We start from the raw sequence: 7694 nt of genomic DNA on the forward strand, positions 1-7694 counted from the left end.
GAACAATTTCATTGATGAAAGATGGATGGCTATTCTCCACATTTGCCAGCACAGTGCACTTTTTCTTCTATTTCGTGATTCCTTTCTTTCTGTCGCCATTTGAAAATGGATTTCTCCTCCTAGTTTTAGTCACACACGTCTTTTCCACCTAGGAAGGATGCCCCTACAATCATTCCATGCTTTGCCTTCGCCCGAGCGGTCCCCAGGGAAGGAAGCCAATAATGGGAGTGTCAGGGCGAAACTTCATTAATGAAAGGATTTGCACTGCCCCACCGTGCCGCACGGACGAACTTCAATAGCCCATCATAGCACTCTCAGTCAGGGGGTTAGGGAACTCTTGAAGATATCAATAGAATAACATTTCTTTTTCATAAGTTTCAGTGGATGCAGAGCCAACAAGTGCAATTTTTCAGCGTAAGGTCAGGTTACAGAAAGGCCTATTTTGATAAGCAAGGCATTGCAAACAAATAGGTAGAGCAGAGAGCTAACCTAAGGAGCGAGCTTGTTGTAGTTGGTCTAAAGGGGGAAATAAAGGACTGTCCCGCTATAGCTCAGTTAGCGTTATAGTTACAAAGGTAACCGGTAGGAGACTGTTGAATCGATAGTAGTTATGAAAGGGGAAATAGCTCAGTTGGTTAGAGTGCTGGTCTGCCACGCCAGAAGTCGCGGGTTCGAACCCCGTTTTCCCCGCCCGATCTTTCTTTCTTCTCGAGGTCATACCTCTGCCACTTTACCCTAAGTTTCACTAAGGTATATAACCCCATTCGGGTAAGAGGAGCAAGCAGTGGGGAACATCTATTTATATGCGTGTTAGCATCAACAACATCTTTTTGAAAGTAAATTACATCGATCCTCGGTACTAGGTACTCAGGTAAGTAAATCCTGAGGATAGAACTAGAGCAAGTAAGCTCATCGCACTATCAAGTCAGTCAGGAACTAGTCTGCCAAGCTTAAAAAGAAGTGAAAAGTAAGCAAGTTGTCACCTAGTGAGGGCTAAAAGACACGGAGAACATCCCCCCTCTATTTGCCAATAGCTTCCGCCTTCCTCTCTTTCATTTCATGTCGGTTCAGCCGAGCCAATAGATTCCATAGGCGGGTCAGTTATAGCTGTAGTAGCCTTTGATTAGGTCCTTTCAATAGACTTTCCGTAGCTATAATTCGATAGACTTTCCGTAGCTCAGTACTGCTGATCGTTGATGCCCGCAACTGTACTTACGGCTGTACTTGTGAAAAGAGATAGAGCCATCTCGCTATGACTCAAAGATGGTTAAAAAGCTAATAGATGGGCCACAAAAGGTACAGGAGAGGGGGTAAGAAGAGTAGACTTACTACTAGATACAAGATAGGGTATACAGCTAAAAGGGTGAGATAGAGGAATGAAATGAGCCAGTGAAATGGTCCATGACCACAAGTATTGAGCTATAACCATAAAACTTGGGGAGTGCCTCAAGAAAATCCATTGAAATAGAAGACCCAAGTTGTAATGGAACAGACAAAGGTTGAAGAAGACCAACAGGAAGGGTGTGCTCACTCTTATTGAGTTGACACACATTACAGTGAAGAACAAACTTGGAGGGAGAAAAAGAAACCAGAAGGGACCCATTGTTTCTGTGCAAGTCGAACAATGATGGAAAAGCATCTAGTATGTAGCCGACATATGCCAACAACCCAAATGCACATATGCTAGTTAAGTTGAACTCCTAAATTAAAGCGCAAGCAACAAAACTACTTTTTTGAAGGCGTGGAGCGTTGAAGAAGAGCACAGCTCGATTAACACAACTAGGGGCAATATGGTTCATTTTCCTAGAACACCACAACAAATGTCCCTACCAGCTGTTGCCAGTGAAGCTGAAACCATGGCTACCCCTCAACAAGCCTCTAGCTCTTATCCTAGGCCTGAACCGCCTGAACCTCCAATTACCGTACCATTGGTACTGAATACGACCACCACTCACACCTATTCCAGACCTTTAAACCCCTGACCACCTAGACCTCTAGTAGCAAAGCAACTAAAAGACCCAATCACAAAAATAACCCTCTCTATCCCCCTCAAAACCTTGGCACGGACACTTGTTTCCAGCCACCTATGGCCTTCCTCACAACTCAAAACATGATAATATTAGACGTAATCCTGCACCTCCACCACCACAACCAAGACCCAATTCAATACCAAATATCCCATTTTCCCAACCAATACTTTTGCCCTATGCTGGAAATTCCATGAAACCAGAAGTGCCAATATATACTTACCTTAACCAAACGCTTCCAACTCAATAGCATGACCCGTACCAATACCTGCAAGAACAAAGGCCGCAAAATCAATATCAACATGGGCAGCAGATACATCAACCTCCTAGAGTTTCTTTCCCAATATTTGAAGGGGCCAGGTCTTGGATACAAAAGTGTGAACATTACTTTTCGGTGTACCAAGTTACGGATTGGTACAAGGTAGAACTTTCGGCTATGCACCTTAGGGGGAGAGCTGAAAGCTGGTACAACAGTTTCTTAGTGAATAGGGGACAAGTATCTTGGCAAGAGTGAATTCAAGAGATTGTAGAGAGGTTTGAGGTAAGAAATGTGGTTGGTGTAGTTGATGAGTTTAATCACTTGAGGCAAAGAGGAATCCTAGAAGAGTACAAGTCACACACAATTGGCAGAATTGAGGGCTGCCATGTTGAGGTGCAATCCCTATTACGATGACAACCTTTTTCGACAAAGTTTTCTTGGGGGTAAGGGTATTGTAAATAGAGATAGATGTTTCGTCCGGCTCTGAGAAACAATTCGGCAACCCTGCTCTTCCCTTTGCCTCTTCCACATCTATTTTTGAAACTTGATTCGGTTGAGTTTGAAGCAAGGATCTAATCAGATAACACTTTGTTCTCCAATGAATGGAGGTGGAATAATTTCTTGAGATAGAGAAAGCTACATCTCGACTTTATTTAAACGAAAGAAAAAGGTTAGTCCTGCTCCTAGACTTCCAATTCCAAGTAGTAGTAACGGAAAGGAACATGTTTAGGAGAACTTTTTTTATGTCTTTCTTATAGCGATCGCTGAAAGTCAGTCAATGCCCTGGCTTCAATGAATGAAGACCGATGGGCTACGAAGCGGAGATGATGTCGTCGTGTCAATGCTCGTGATGTCTTCACCAGGATTTGACTTACCAATGTGAAAGGTACCGTGCCAGTGGTTCTATCATTTAGATAGAGAGTGATCTTTCCTTCTTGTCGAAGAAAGATATGACGTTGGGAAGGGAAAGGGAGTAGAAACGTTTTCGTAGCCTTGGGGCGAAGGGCTGAGAGTTCCGTGATCTAGTTCTTTGAGCATACATAGGTTGAGGATGGAACTCCTATAGCAATCGATGTGGAAAAAGGCAACAATCGAGAATACAAAGTAGAAAAGGCGAGTGAGATCTTGACTTTCTATTATCATACAACATAGAAGTATTTAATCAAATCAGAAAGAGCCCTGGGATTTCACCAAAATGGCATAATTGAAAGCTCTCGTCTCAGTCGCTCGCCTAAGAAAAGGTACCGGGTTGCTCCGTGATGACGAATAAGCAACCCAGCCCAATCCTTGCTTTCATAGAAAAAGGTGAATTTACTCGAATATTCGTTCAATGACTCAATATTTAGTAATCAAATCATGCGTTTGTTAGATCATTTAGTGAGAAATAAAACGAGAATAAAGAGAGAGTCCTCACCTCAATATCGACAACAATGACCTGGCAAGTGAAGTAAAGTAAAAGCAAAGTAGAGCCCGGTTGATGTCAAACGTTTTCAAATCTTACCCACCATATCCATTCATGCACGTTACTAGATGAAAAGTAAAAAATAAAGCAATGATGGTTTTTATCAGAGCCACTTTACAACCGGTTTAGCAACTTCTTCATGCCCCTACGAACGAAATATTTGGAGTTTGACAACTGGTTGACGCCGGTTGATACTCGAATTAATATATCGCCGGTAGATACCTGCTTTTCTAATGAGGTAGACACTTTTGCATGTTAAGGTTTCCACTTCAAACCATCCAGATTTACACTTCCATTTCTCGTTGTTGACACGGTTTACACTTGACTTCATTCAAACTGACACTTATGTATCTATCTAGGCGTGCGGGCACTTAACCAAACTCAGGTTGACACAAACTATACAAAAGTCTTAATTAGGGTGTTTTTTTCCGATCAACCCGAAACTCTGAACAGAACCGACCCTGACTAGACCTTTTCCCAAGCAACTCCGAATACTGGAAAATCTGAATGAAATTCGATAAGAGAAATCAGAGCATGTTTCTAAATTTGTGATAACTACTTATTTATGAGTGAGAAATGCTTCATGCGAGCGCCCTTGGCGGCCTGCTTTTGAGACAGGGAGGCCATGCTTGTATCTATGCTTTTCATCATTGGTCTGGTCTACTCGTACCCCATCCCACAAGGTACATCTTCGACTACCGTGCTTCTTATCTTGACACTATACATTCAGTTCAGTCAGTCCCAGAGACTTATCCTTCAGAAAAAGGTAATCCACCCATATTGGACTTTTCTTCACCTGGCCTCGCGGATTTAATACCAAATTCTCTTTGCATACCGGCCTGCTAATTCCGGGATTAGCTGTTCTCAATGACTGGTGGATGCCTCTTTTCTACCTTAGAAATCGTTTTTATGTACCTTCTCCCTCTCTACACCTTTTTTCCGCCTCTCCGCCTAGAAAGACCTATAGAAGAAGGAAGAATTCAATCCGTATACTCCAAGCACCATAACTATCGCACTTTCCAAGCAACCTTCCAATGAAGAAAGTGCAATTGAAACAATCAAGAATGGAAAAATAATTAGACTCCCTCGTCAATTGTTTGGATTGGAATTAGGCTCCTCTACTCTAGTCATGCTCTTCTATTTCGGGCAGTAGCTCAGCCCGTTCCGGGCTTTCCTTTACTGAATCTATTAGTAGTTGCACTTTTTGACATATGCCTTTATTTAGGCATTGGTTGTAGGCATCCCCTTCTCTTCAAGGAATTTCTGCGCCCAGTTCCTGATCAAGTGTTGGAAAAACCGGAATATGATGCTTTCTACTTCAGTAGTAGGGTTGGCCTGAAGCCAGCCCATAGAATAGATACGGGCGTGTTCTACACAGGAGTTCTTGTAGAACATGTTCCAATCAAACCTCTTTCCCTTCGTCTCCGGTTTTCAATACGAACAAGTGTCATCCTCTTCTCCCATCGTTTGGATGGAATACCCACGTGGAGCTAACCTTCACTTTTCAGAGACAGGGGCAAGCCGATAATTTGTAGCCTCCCTGGTTGTTTTCTGGAAATTTCAGTAGAAGTGAAGCCCTATAGGAGCTCCCTAGGGACTCTAGCTAAGACCTTTTTGAGACCCTGGGTGACTCGCGTGGACTTATCCCCTCTCGGTAAGCCGAAGACCATATAGTCTGCGTAGCGTGCGTAATAGAAGACTACGGCCCCATCCTCTCGGACCATTACCCTTTCAAGCTTGGCATCTAGTATATGGAGATATCAGTGAATGAGGACAGGTTCAATCGGGCTTCCGAGCGGTATTCCTCGCTTCTGGCATGTGTAACTCTTACCTTTTCTATCTACGTGTGGTTTTCATGAAAACCTATTTTATCAACCTATGGACTCCTTTCGATGATAGAGTCTTTGGAGCAAATTGGTTTAGGATTCTAAGGTTAGAAAAGAGTTACCACTCAAGGGAGGAACAAGATATGTGGAAGGCTATCCTGGTGGCTCAAGACTGACCAGTATACCTGGACCAGTCTATATTGAGCCATATTCATCAATTCATCAGGAAATTTAGCCTCACACAATGTGTCCCTGTTCCGCCAGACGCTTAATCAACCCTGGAACACAAGAGAACCCTTCTTATCAAAGAGAAGTGCGTATTAAACAGATGAGAGAAATAGCCCTAAATATGTGCATCGAGTAAGTCATTACCTTCTATTCGATCTCCAGTATCGCTCATCAAGTACTTGATCAGATTCCTCTTTTCTCTTGCAATTGCAAAGTGGTGGAAAAAATTTGTATTTCGGTCACCATGTCGTAGCCAATTGGCTCTGCCCCGCTGGAGCCATGCTACTTCTTCTTGTTCAAACAGGTTCTCGAGCAGCAGTCAAATTGACTTCCCCTGCTTGAGCGTAATGCCCGCCCCTGGTGTGGTGGAAAAAGCCTCGTTTTGTATTCCTTTTAAAGCTGCTGATGCAAGCTACCGAACAAACAAGATTAGTACAAAAAGCCACAACTAGCACTAGCTTTCGTGATTGCTTCTTTCTACCTTTCTCACTCCGGTAATTGCTCCTTCTCCAAAATATCACTACGGACAAGATGAGCTAATAGAAAAAGTTAGGGCAACAGATGATAGCGACTCACCAGACTCGAACTGGCATAGGCGGATCGGATCAAATGAAATTAGCCTTTCTTCCATCAACAGGAATCGCTTTGATTTCGCAGTTCAAGAGGATGGTGGGGGCAACCTCTCTACATCTGCGGGCCGGTAGGCCAGCCAACTAACTCTTCAAATGAAGAACTGATTACTCCACATCTATGAACCTATCATTCCCCGCCCTTGCCCATTATTTCTTTTTGTATCACGCTAGGACTTTGCCTCTTTTTTTGAGGAAAAATATGGAAGTAGAATCTCTTCTCTTTTAGAGGCATCTTCCAAATCCAATTTAAGATCAATGAGGTCTTTCAGAGAGCCGCTGCTCTTTCCATTAAATTCTAGGATCTCTTTGATCCTATGTGCAAAAGCAAGGTGTGAGCCCGCGACCCCTCGATCGCTCTCAGAGTCAATCGGCCCAAACCGGGTTATGAGCTCAACGAAAAAAAGTATTTTTAGAAATTGCCTGCAAAGCCACCTTGCGAGCGTTAGCGTCAGCGTCAGCGCCATCGCCCGATGGATATCTTTTGCGCATCTCCAATGGCGCCTTGGCCCTATTTTCTTCTTCGTCCATTGGGGAAGAAGAAGAGGTGGAGTAGCAGGTGGATCTCATCCCTCCTGCGGACTTCCCCGTACTCAAAGTGACTCTGAGAGATTGCGCTTCTCTACTAATCGCATTCTGTTCAAGAATCACTGTTTTCATGATTGAATGACGAAATAGATATACGAACTGTATAGGATCATTCGCTGGGATGGGATAAGTGATTCTTTTATAGGATTCCCATGGGATCGTAGAATCAACTAAGGATGGAATAGGTATTTGTGATTGATCAGCTTCCAGTATGACCGGAGACTTTCTATCTGCATTCAGAATAACCACACAATCAGGTTGTTGGTTCAACCCAAAATTGATCTTCTTCTTTCTTGAACGGATTTTTTTATTTGCAAAAGATTTGGTCAAAAATGCCCCAATCTTCCATTGAGAATCATCGAAACAATGAGAATTCACATTTCTTAAATAGCTCGCCGTTTCTTCCGTTATCTCATAAATAAATAAATGATTGGTATTTAAAAAGAAGGAACGACCTTTTTGACGACTGGGAGATCCTATAAAATGAAGAGCGTTTCGTAAACAAATCAGTGTCTTGTCCGAATCGAGAATAGCAATTCCGATTTCGAAAAAGAACTACTAATCCTTAACTTTTCGAGGAATCCTTCATCAGTGGTTGTGAATGACTGACTTTTTCAATCCTTCTTGGTTCCGTCGGAGCAAGTCAGAAAGGTTGAGAAATAGAACCATCTGATT

The 7694-nt window shown here is 42.9% G+C and overlaps 1 non-coding gene and 1 pseudogene across 1 annotated transcript; one reads left to right on the forward strand and one right to left on the reverse strand.

The window, feature by feature from the left end:
• The first annotated feature begins 616 nt into the window (after positions 1–616).
• Positions 617–690, forward strand: TRNAG-GCC. Its single transcript has one exon. It is a non-coding gene; the product is annotated as a tRNA-Gly (tRNA).
• A 5756-nt stretch (positions 691–6446) lies between these two features.
• Positions 6447–7694, reverse strand: part of LOC125516812 — a 1269-nt pseudogene continuing 21 nt past the window's right edge.

Source organism: Triticum urartu, chromosome 6, assembly GCF_003073215.2.
Source record: "Triticum urartu cultivar G1812 chromosome 6, Tu2.1, whole genome shotgun sequence".
Taxonomy (NCBI): Eukaryota; Viridiplantae; Streptophyta; class Magnoliopsida; order Poales; family Poaceae; genus Triticum; species Triticum urartu.